Source organism: Peromyscus maniculatus, chromosome 6, assembly GCF_049852395.1.
Source record: "Peromyscus maniculatus bairdii isolate BWxNUB_F1_BW_parent chromosome 6, HU_Pman_BW_mat_3.1, whole genome shotgun sequence".
In the NCBI taxonomy this organism is placed as follows: Eukaryota; Metazoa; Chordata; class Mammalia; order Rodentia; family Cricetidae; genus Peromyscus; species Peromyscus maniculatus.
This window is the reverse complement of record NC_134857.1, coordinates 118,732,822-118,742,821: the sequence shown is the minus strand read 5'-3', so window position 1 is coordinate 118,742,821 and position 10,000 is coordinate 118,732,822. Positions and strand designations below refer to the sequence as shown.

The following is a 10,000-nucleotide window of genomic DNA, read 5'->3' as shown; positions in this document are numbered from 1 at the left end:
TTAAAAGGTAACAGAAACTAAGAAGCAAAGTTTAGGGAGAAAAGAACCAGCTTTTTGCACACAATACCAAGACTTGGAGTTTTCTACTTATGATATTAGATCCGATATGTTTGTACTATTAAGAGAACTTGCAGTAGCTAACTAGCAGTTATTAGTATGAAGATATAAAGTCACATGTCTAAGAAAAAGGGTCTTGCACAGAATACACTGACTATCAACTTACCCTATCATACTCTCATTCTGAGTCTTAAAATTCATGCAAAAGAATGCTTAACATGCTTAAGTTAAATACAGTATCTAGAAAGCAAGTGGACTTATGTGGGTAATTAAATGAATGAGTCTTATTACACAAGAAATCTGGGAATACGGGGCTGGAGAATGGCTCAGTGGTTAAGAGCTTTGACTGCTCTTCCAGAGGACCCGGGTTCAATTCCCAGCACCCACATGACAGCTTACAGATGTCCGTAACTCCTGTTCCAGGGGATCCAGTGCCCTCATACAGACATACATGCAGAAAAAACATCAATGTACATAAAATAAAAATAAAATAAATTATTTTAAAAAAAAGAAATCTGGGAATACAGTAATCAAAATGTGGCTTACCTTTGTCCCACTACCAATTTTAATATACCTGAGTCCCTTCTAAGTGTAACAGTTTCTGGGCCTTTAGAAGGCATGTTCAGGTCAGCCGGGCGGTGGTGGCGCACGCCTTTAATCCCAGCACTCGGGAGGCAGAAGCAAGCGGATCTCTGTGAGTTCGAGGCCAGCCTGGGCTACCAAGTGAGTTCCAGGAAAGGCGCAAAGCTACACAGAGAAACCCTGTCTCGAAAAAACCAAAAAAAGAAAAAAAAAGAAAAAGAAGAAGGCATGTTCAGGTCAAACCAGAGGTTGCAGGAATGCTACAATAGGTAAAATGAGATGAGAACTTCCTTCCACATGGAACTGGCCTACCTTCCATGATTTCAAGACAGCCATGAGTATTCTATCAGAGACTTACTCCATTGCTAACAAAATGTGTGTGTGTGTGTGTGGATGTATATTTTGAAAGAGGAACATGTGTTCAAAATGTATAGAATTCAGACTATGGAATGAACGTGCTAAATGAGACAGGTAACAACTAGCAAAATAAGAAGCAGATGTGAGGAATTTTAAAGGCAGCACAAGAAAGTTTGAAGCTAACACTGACTCTCCAGCTACACAAACATGTGGATTAATTAGAGGACAGTTAGCCATTGTTAAGACACAAGTTATCTTAAAAAAAAAAAAAAAAAAAAAAAAACTAGAGCTGGGCGTTGGTGGCCCACGCCTTTATTCCCAGTACTCAGGAGGCAGAGCCAGGCCCATCTCTGTGAGTTCAAGGCCAGCCTGGTCTACAGAGCAAGATCCAGAACAGGCACCAAAACTACACTGAAAAACCCTGTCCCTCAAAAAACAAAACAAAACAAAACAAAAAACAACTGGAAATGAGTGTGTCAACATAAAGATGAAGGAATGTAAAAATGTCAATCTGTAAAGAAACTTGAAAGATAAGTCTAAAATAATTGATATGCCAAATGATACCAAAATAATAGGTTTTTAAAACACAAAAAAAGGTCATGAAAGAAGGAGGAAGAAGTGGAAGAAAAACTTTGAGAACAAGATCACATCAACCAACAGTCTAGAAAGTGCCTCACAGGCATGCCCACAGGTCAGTCTGGCACAGTAATCCCCCAATTGAGACCCTTCCCCAGGAAACTCTTTCTCACTTTCTTGTATCTTTTTGGTAGGCAGCCATCTCCTAACAATGTCTTTACAGGATAACACATGAAGACTACATTCTTTGATTTCAAAGATAATTCCATTTTAAAAAAATCATACTCCTCTACATAAACAAAAAACAAATTGTCAGATAAAATACTATATATACATATGAATAAATGCAAAAAAAGGGCACTTGATAAGTCATTCCTAACAAAGATTGTGCATTTGATGGAAATTGAAGGGTACTATTTAAATATAATGAGAAATATTTACAGGGGCTGGAGAGATGGCTCGGAGGTTAAGAGCACTGACTGCTCTTCCAGAGGTCCTGAGTTCAATTCCCAGCAACCACACGGTGGCTCATAACCATCTGTAACGAGATCTGGTGCCCTCTTCTGGCCTGCAGTCATACATGCAGACAGAACACTGTATACATAATAAATAAATACATCTTTTAAAAAAATTACAAAAATAGAAAATATTATTTTAAATAGCAAAACACTCAAACTATTCAATTATAGCACACTTCTTTAATCCCAGCACTCCAACAGGCAGAGGCAGATGGATCTCTGTGAGTTCAAGGCCAGCCTAGTCTACAAAGCAAGTTCCAGGACAACCAGGGTTACACAGAGAAACTCAGTTTCAAAAATCCACCAAAAAGAAAGAAAGGAAGAAAGAAAGAAAGAAAGAAAGAAAGGAAGGAAGGAAGGAAGGAAGGAAAGAAGGAAGGAAGGAAGGAAGGAAGGAAGGAAGGAAGGAAGGAAGGAAGGAAGGAAGGAAGGAAGGAAGGAAGGAAGGAAACAGACTCCTCTACCAGTATTATTTACTAGTGGATGTCTGTTTTATACAACAAAATAAAATAACTAGTATTAAACTGGAAAACAGGAGATAAAAGTATCTATTTACCTATGATGTTACTGAATACTGAAAGAGATCAAAACATGTATTTTAAAATGCCATAGATTAGTATTAAAATTAAATGAAGTGACTAGATTCTGTTTAAATAGCTGAAAATCACTGATTTTGCCTATCATAGCAAGATCTTCATAATTAGATAAATATCTTTTACATACCTATTGTTTTACTGCAGTATTAAAGATTGAGTGTAATGCCACATATAAGCAAGCACTCTACCTCTGAACTATATCTCCAGAGTGCTCAAAAAAAATTTCACTTATAATAACAAAACAGCTGGGTGGTGGTGGCCCATGCTTTTAATCCCAGCACTCTGGAGGCAGAGGCAGAGGCAGGCAGATCTCTGTGAGTTCGAGGCCAGCCTGATCTACAGAGTGAATTCCAAGACAGCCAGGACTACACAGAGAAACAAATGAAGTTGTGAACAAGTAGATGTCAAAACCAAATTCAAAACCAATGTCGCAAAATATCAACTATCTAAAAATTAATACATGATCTTAAACAATTCTCATTTGTTGATGTCTTCACATAGTAAATGCAGGAGAGTAGAGAATTATTAAAAAGAAAAATAATGAGGGATAACTACTCTTCTTCAAAATCAAATGATACAATGATCATAAACATTTTGTAATCATTACTAATGTGCTATTTACTTAAACAAATAGATTAAAGGAACTAAAGAATTAATTCTGAATGTTTTCCTGTGTATGTAAACATTCTATTTCATCAAGAAAAAGGTTAACTCAGCAATTCCGCTAATGAAACTGCCTGCCATCTAAAAGGAAATAAAATTCACCCACATATTGCACATTTAGAAAAATAATTTTGAAATGTCATAAGACTTAATGTAACAAGCAAAATAATAAAAGGAGCACACAGAAGAAACTAGAAAAGTACATTGTGAGCAAAGAAGAGTTGCTTAACTAGAGGGATTTAGAAGCTTTAAGAAAAGAGATAATCATAAGAGAATATCACCATTTAAAACTTTGTGTCATATAAAGGCCATACATACAAATAGATAAAGCAGCAACTTTGTTTAGCTCTCCTTCAGTTCTGGAGACTCCAAAGCATGATATCAACAATGCTTGTCATCCCAGTATGTCACACATGGCAGATGGCATCATTGTAGCAACACAAGGAGAGAGGGCAGTCACATGGCAAGACAGGAGGAAAGAGAAATTCAAGGCCCAGGTAGGGGCACCTGAGAGCTACATTAATCCTTCTGTAGGCAATGTCCCCAATGATTTAATCACCTCACCGGGTACCGCCGCTTGACAGCTTTGCCATGTCAGCAGTGCTAGACTGAGGACTTTGGGATGTGGACACACACACACACACACACACACACACACACACCATACCCAAACTGTATCAATCATACAATCTTAAGAATTATCACAAATAAAATCAATATAACATGGAACATAATAAAAATAGGAATTCGCAGAATAATAATTTGAAACATTCCAGAAATACACATTCCTTTTACTAGTAATGAGGACATTTATAACAAGGTCACAATGAAATGACTTTTTTTTTTTAACTCAAAAAATTTTCAAATATAAAAAATGATAAACTCTTTTCTGAAAGAATGCAAGAAGTTTACAATTTTGTAGTTATATATGATAGAATTGTGACTTTTTACTGTTTTGGATGTCTCCCACTAAAATGCTGTAGTAGGCTAGTGAGAAGGAGGTTGCCACAAAACTTGACCGTATGAGGTTGGTCCCTGAGACTCACATGGTAGGAGAGAACCAAGACCCGCAAGGTTTTTGACTTCCACATGCATATCATGGCACATATGCATGTGCTCATATACATAGACACACATACAATAAATAAGCAAAATGTAATTTAAATTTTTTTAATGCTATAGCACAAAATAACATATCTAACTGTGTAAGGCTAAGTTTTATTTCTGTTCATCCAAAATGTTACAAATGAATAAGAAAAATGCCTCTTAATACAGGGAAGAAATCAACTCAGACACCGTGTAGGCATTTAAAACACTTAGCATTCCCATTAATAAACCTAGTTCCCATGAGATATTGTTGAGGAAAAAGATTCAAAAATATTTGGCACAATTTTTAAAGCCAAGAAATCCTAAAACCTATATATACATGTCAAATGTATGTATATGCATGTGGAAAATATGAATGGGTGCATGCTAGGCTATTAGTACAAATTAGCCTAAGTGGAGAGAAGTTAAAAATTACACATTTTTGCATTATTTGTAAAACAAGGGAAATGTTTGCATGTTATTCATTAAAATTTAATGTGTGAAATTTTGGTTGGAAGGGACAAAACAGGAAAAGAGCAGTCGGAGCTGTGAGATGATGTCATTATTTTGTTGGAACAAATGTGACAAAACAAGGATCCTGCCAGAGTTAAACTAGATGGGATTAAGTGAGGTGCAGGAATGTAGACAGATGGTCTGGGTTGCTTGGGGAAATAGTCAAATCCCACCCAATTCGCGGGAGACTAAAGTTAAAAACTTAAAGCCTCATGAAGTAAACACTAACTGGAGGCGCAGCCACATGTGCCCCCAAATGGGGAACAACGTAGACAGGCAGTTGGAAAGGTTTAGGATCATGAGGGTGATATCTAAGATATGAAGAAATTAGTTAAGTGACATTTGTAGAGTCAGAGGTTTCTTGGAAAATGCAGATGCAATATTTCTCTTGCTGACTTTGAGTAAAATCAACATTTGTAGCAAGTCATCTGCTGGGAGAAATAGCAACTGCTGGCTCTTCTAGTGCCCTGTGGAAACTGGATTTGAAATCAAAGCAAATACAACAGCCTGATCTCTGGCTTCCTGAAGGACTGTTTGCAAATATAAGTACCGGTTTCTTTCTGTTGCCTATGTACAGCATATTCAATCAGTTTACAGTTCTCGCTGATTAAATAAATCCTTTGATTATAAAACATTTAAAAATAGTCATATCTGTGGTGATATTTTCTTTGTGCTGAAATATGATATTTTACTTGTATGTTAATAAATAAAGTTTGCCTGGAGATCAGAGGTCATAGCTATAACAGCAGTCAGGCAGTGGTAGCCCATGCCCTTAATCTAATCACATGGCAGGCAGAGTCTCTGTGTGTTCAAGGACACAGCCAAGGTGGTGACACATGCCTTTAATCCCAGTTCCAATCATAGAGACCTGGAGGTCTGTATAGACAGACAGTGATGATGAAGTGATGTGGTTGGGCTTAGAGCCAATGAGAAGGCAGAACAGGAAGGCAATAAAGGTGCAGTTTAGACAGGAAGAGGTTCTCTTGGGAAGCTACAGCGAGGTGGTCAGCTAAGGTTAGTTGGTGGCTATTGCTCTGACCTCTATGGCTTGCACCCCTGTATTTGGCTCTGTGTTTCTTATTTATTAAGACTTTAGAAATTCATCTACACATATTAAATACTATTAGGAAGGAAATCTTAGTTGAATCTTGACCATGTTGAGTGAGTAAGCCATTTTCTAAAAGGCATGTGGTATCACTTACATGAAATATCTATACTACTCAAGTCATGGAAACAGGAAAGTGTAATGATGGTTGCCAAGGCTGAGAGAGGGTAAAACTGAGAATTATGTAAGGGTTAAGAAGTTGTGTAAGATGAAAATTTCCTGTTGATCACTGCACAACACTTTGAACACACTTCATGCACTGACCCATACACGTAAATGGTTAACTGTCATGTAATTAATTTTACTACAAAAAGAAATAACTACTTTATGTTGTATGATTTGGAAAATTCACAAATATTTGATGAAGTATACTTTCTTATCACATCTGTAATGTAAAGGATATGTTGACAACATATCTTTTACCTGGGTAGAGAAAAACTCAACTGAATCTCAACAGTAACAGGTGTGTGTGTTGATTATCTACTGCCAAAACCATTTACAAGTATGCAAAATATTTCATAGATCCACATATATTAATAAGACATTAGTAGACAATTGTTTGTTGGGAGGTCTCACTGGCTAGTCAGAGGTTGAAGTCAGTCTATCATGGCCTGATAGCTTTTTCCAACACTCTACAACATGGGACTCCCTCCCTCTCCAGAGAAACTTCCTGTTCTCTATTTACCCTTATCTGGAGAATGTCCCTAGGCCCAGAGGACTGACCTTGTCTGAAAGCTGTCTCTAAATCAGATGCCTGATTTATCTTTAGCATGACCCTTGGCACAGATAACTACTAGAAGCCTCACCTGCTGCACATATAGTAACTAAGACTTGTGCTTTGCTATAGGACCCTACTGCCATATACAAAGCTTTATGATAGAACTGTGCCACTTAATGCAAACTAGGTTTGTCCCCAACCCTATATATTTCCTATACTCTCAAATAAAGTTGAGCTGATTCACTGAAGTCTGTCTCCCAGAGGGCTGTCTATGTCATGTTCACAGGCCATACAAGGATCTTTGTCGTCACTTCTGCCCCTTTGTCCTCATGGACTGATGGCCAACTGGCCAGAAAGACAAAGGGGAACCCCCACAATTGTTGGTGCAAGCTCTAAAAGCATAAGTTAAATAGCAATTCAATGTTAAGAAACTAATAACTGCAATGGAATAGCATATGATGACTATTTAAATGAAAGCTACTAGATAACCCAAATAGGCCTAATAATGAGCATAATGATGTTCATATGTCTTATGCATATATCTAGGTAATTACATTTTTTATTTTATAAAGTTTGTTATTTAAAAACAACGTTTTACAAGGAAGTTGATACTTCTGCACACCTGTCTTATAAAGCACCAAAGTTTACTTGGTTTTGCTTCAACCTATAGGGTTTTTCTTTTTGTTTGTTAGTTTTTGTTAGGGTTTATTAGGGTTTTTTATTTTTATTTTTTTATTTGTTAGGGTTTTTCTTTGTTTGTTTCAAGGTTTTGTGGGGGTGGGGGTTGTGGGGACAGTCTCTCTTTGTAGATCAGGCTGGCCTGGAACTCACTATGTAGACCAGGTTGGTCTGGAACTCAGAGAACCTGGAATACTAAGATTAACAGCATGAGCCACCACACCTGGCTGAACAGTGTTTTTTTTAAAAAAAAAAAAAAACATGAAAACTAGCCGGGCAGTGGTAGTGCACATCTTTAGTTCCAGCACTCGAGAGGCAGAGCCAGGCGGATCTCTATGAGTTTGAGGCCAGCCTGGTCTACAGAGTGAGTTCCAGGACAGGCACCAAAACTACACAGAGAAACCCTGTCTTGGAAAACCAAAAAAAAAGGGGGGGGGGAAGAAACATGAAAATTAGGTTTCCAAAAGTAATCACACAATTCCAGATTTACACAAACCCAAGACTAGACAAAGGATCAAAGCTTTATATCCATCAATTTTGGCTGCTAGAACAATAAAGTAAAAGTTTTCCACTGTCCTCAGTTTCCTCCTCTTCCTCCTAATGTAACCAACTAACAGTTTTCCTCCTATAAAACACAGGCAAAAGTGACTTCAACGGCTCTCAGAAAATGTGCTGTGGTAGCCATGTGTTGAGAGAGCAAGACAAACTCCGTTTTAAAGAAAACTTCATTTCTAGCAATACTCACATGAAAGCTGAACCAAGTTCCAGAGACACAGACACCCAGCTAAGACTCTGATCAAGGTGACCCCCTCCCACGAGTGGGTAGGTTGCTGGCCAAGAAATAGTTATGAAGCTAAAACAAAGGCATCAACGTCTCCAATAGTACTGGGAGAGTCTCCAAATGTATTTTGTCTTCTGTAGTTCTTCTCTTGGCTAAATGTTCCTGTTAAGTGAAGTATGACCCTGAAATGCAAAGGCTTGTACCCCCTGGCTTGTGGTTTTTCCCTTTAAAAACCCTTCACTCTGAGAGCTCAGGGCTGTCCTCATTCACCTGGCTAGCCAGTGTGTTGGATGCGGACCAAGCCTGGGTCTCCTTGTTACTAATAAACCCCTTTGTACTTGCATCAGATATTGTTTCATTTTTGTGCTTGTATTTTTTTCTTTCTTTAATTTTATAAACTTTATCATAGAAAACGTGCAAATAAAGAACATCACCCATGAAAATTAACCATACCCAAAATTTACAATAGACATCAGACAAATAAATTTCTAGATTTGTTGTGAACTTTTAATAGTCTACAAACTGAAACACTCTTTAAAACCTACAAGAATTTTTTTTTTTTAGTAAAGAGCACTAGATGGCACAATTTCACCAATTTAGGCTAATAAAATATTCATCCTCCTATTAAGTCCATATAAAATAATGTAGATTTATACTTACATCTAAGCAACTGAAATTTATATAACAATTTTGTAAGTTATCGAAGGCAAAGGACACATAAGACCCTGTCTCAAAAAGAACAACAGAAAAAGCTTTCTGATACAGCATGCCCGTTTATGTGGTCTCTGTGATTTCCACACTGGCATACCATGGCCAGGGCCAGAAGGTGCAGAAGGCGATGGTGCAGTCCACCAACTTCATCTTCTGACGCTTGCCAAGTCCAGGTGTGGCTTTGTGAACAAGTGAATGTGTGGGTGGTCAAATACTGGTTTTGATGAGTACCTGAACCTCACTTAAAAGATGCAGAAAAGATTCAATCTTAAACAAAGTCAACAAAGCGGTTGGTTTGGGTTGGGCTAACAGGAGATAATATTTCTCTGCTACAGAGATTTTCCAACTAGACATGATCAAAGGATTGAGAAGTTGAGAAGGCAATGCAGAGAATATGGTTCTGAAACATGTGTTCATATTTTTTTCATGGCACTTATGTTTATCAGATAACAATAATTATTTTTAATGCATTTTTTTAAACTAGGGGCTGGAGAGATTGTTCAGTGATTAAGAGCTGGGAACTCAGGTACAGTTCCCAGCTCCCATATGGCAAATCACAACCATCCATAACTCCTTGGCAGAGGGTTTGACACCCTCTTCTGACCTCTGCGGGCACCATGTATACACTTAGTATATAGACAAATATATAGGTAAGACAGTCATACACATAAAAGTAAAATAAATCTAATTTTTAATTTAAAAAATAAAAATAATATGGTAAGTTTAATTTTTTAAAAGTTATCGACAATGTATTTCATATACCCCACGTTTTATATGTTTATTCCTGAATATGAAAGTGGCAATTCTAAAACTGAATTAATAATTTAAATATTCCAAAGAAAATAGATATCTCTCTTTAAGACATAAAAAAATTATTGAGCATTAATTTATATCAAATATATATTTTTATAATATTGACATATTGTAAGACTCTAATGTAATAAAGTGGGATAGTGACTCCCTTGATAAATGCTTAAAATGAGGTATTAGGAGCAAGAGCCTAAAAGTATGAATTATTTTTGCCTCACTGCTTAAGATAATTATACCCAAATGTGACCT

At 37.0% G+C, this 10,000-nt stretch overlaps 1 pseudogene; it reads left to right on the top strand.

Annotated features, from left to right (window-relative positions):
- The first annotated feature begins 8,996 nt into the window (after window positions 1-8,996).
- LOC121830571 (small nuclear ribonucleoprotein E pseudogene) lies at window positions 8,997-9,291 on the top strand (annotated as a pseudogene).
- The last annotated feature ends 709 nt before the right edge of the window (window positions 9,292-10,000 follow it).